Here is a 2,005-nt window from a genome sequence, read left to right as displayed (position 1 = left end):
AAAAAAAAAAAAAAAAAAAGAGAGAGAGAAATAAAAAGAGGAAAAGAAAACCAATACAAACAAAAAAGCCCCAGGTCCATTAATGAAAACTAAAGCACAAGGCAAGGGATGATGAAAACAAATAAAACTAGGGCTGTAAAATGCCTGGTATGTAAGATGTGTTGAAACTTGCTGCTGACAGCAGTTTGAGCAGACATTCACATGCAGCCGTTCAGAAGATGCGCAGTAATTACCTTCTCCGGGAGGCTGCATTATGATGATTTCTTTAAGCAGAGCACAATATCTCCAGCAACAGGATATAATTACAGCAAAGGATATACCTCTTAACCTTTTTCTACCCCCCAGCTGGTTCAGGGAGCAGATCTGGGAGCCAGGGGCTCTGTGGGGAGGGTGAAAGTAGTTTACCCTGTGCTGCTGTACTCTTTACCTAGAGCCAAGCACGCTTCTGATGTGAGCTTGCGGTGGTGTTGCTCTCAAAGGAACATGATTCTCTCCCCCTTGGCTCTGGGTGAAACACTCCCAGCACTGCAGGGCTTTGACAGAGCTGGCAGCAGCCACCAGGCCACCGAAGGAGTTCAGCACAGTCAGCCTGCTCTGGGCTGACGCCTCGGCGGTAAATAAATAAACACCAAAAACAAACAGGAGAGGGAATGACTCAGAACTGGAACAAGCTGGCAGCCCTGTGAGGCAGCAGGACTTCCCACCTCCAGACTGGGACCTTCCTGGTCCCAATACCGCACACTACAGAGAGCTGAGGGGCTCTGAAGAAAAACCCAAGGCTCCCAGAAAAGGACTGGTACCATGACCAGCATGGGCCATGGTGTCTCCAGGGGATGGATATCACTTCCTGGTGATTTCCTGGCTCACTTGCAGCAGCCAAAATACCAGAGTTGGTCCTCCCAGGACAGTTCTCTGGAAATGGCTGCTCTGCTCCACTTCCACAGCCCTCCTGCAGAGAAGCACAGGAAATCTTATTGCTGCAGCTGTTGGAATAATTTATATAAGGTCCAGAAACAGCAAGATGCAGGCAAGGACAGAGCCCTAACAGCTGTGTGCTCAGCTGAAGGACTCAGCCTTTCACATTGCCTCCATCCATTCCCAGTACTCACTTCTCCAGATTCCTCTGGAACAGTGAAGTATCCAACACAGTCAGTGGTGGTCAGTGAGGTTTGCTGCACTGCAAAAGCATCTCATGGTGAGGGGTCCCACTTGCAGAGCAGCAGGTAGGAGGTTGTGAGCACCACAAATTTCTTTTATTTATTTCAGTCTTCAATCCTGGAGGGAAAAAGCAAAGAGTTAAATCTTGCCCCCATACTTCTCCACCCCAAACCAAAAATGTAGTGCTGCATCTGACCCTAGGCTCTGTCGTTAAAAGCCTACACACTGATTATCTGAAAATCAACATCAGATTTTTTCCAAAACCAGCCACAGTAGTAGTGCTCAGTGGCTTGGACTCTCCATGCCAGATACTGAGACCTGAGGATCTGAGAAGCTTTCAGAGCCCTTTTTCAAGACCCAGACAAGTTTCCATTACAAGATAGAGGATGTTTTTTTGTCATTGAGAGACTGGAAATCTTTTCCTAATATGAAACAACTAAAATTAAAGAATAACCAACATTTTCCTCACTGGTCTGGAAACTGCATTACAAGTGAGAGTCAGCTTGGTGCAAGTTTGCAAGCTGTGGTATCAGTAGGACAATTTCCCTTCACATTTACAGAAGGAAATGAATTTTGCATCCGCCGGATGGCAGTGTAGGGAGAGCAATCATATTAGTCATAGTATTATTGTTTTCCCTTTAAGCATCTCAAAAGTCATTGCAGACACAGCAATTCATTGCTTATTAAGATCTCCCTGCATTACAACCAGGGGAAAAAAAAAATCTAGGTCTCATTAATAAACCATCTTCTAGGATCTCTACAAGACAGACTCTGATTAGCCAAGATCACTCAATAAATGATTTGGCTTGTCTGACAAAGTGAAATGATTGATTGGAAAGAGGGTCGT

General features: G+C 45.4%; 1 long non-coding RNA gene across 2 annotated transcripts in view; it reads right to left on the bottom strand.

Annotated features, from left to right (window-relative positions):
* Positions 1-2,005, bottom strand: part of LOC108444885 — a 63,121-nt gene that overhangs the window by 43,021 nt on the left and 18,095 nt on the right. For both annotated transcript variants that reach the window (XR_001859604.1, XR_001859603.1), the window contains exon 4: positions 1,110-1,275. This is a non-coding gene — a long non-coding RNA (uncharacterized LOC108444885). The remainder of the gene's footprint in view (positions 1-1,109; positions 1,276-2,005) is intronic.

This window comes from Corvus brachyrhynchos, unplaced genomic scaffold (assembly GCF_000691975.1).
Source record: "Corvus brachyrhynchos isolate BGI_N302 unplaced genomic scaffold, ASM69197v1 scaffold162, whole genome shotgun sequence".
NCBI lineage: Eukaryota > Metazoa > Chordata > Aves > Passeriformes > Corvidae > Corvus > Corvus brachyrhynchos.
The sequence above is the reverse complement of the archived record's forward strand: the minus strand, read 5'-3'. Positions and strand labels throughout refer to the sequence as shown.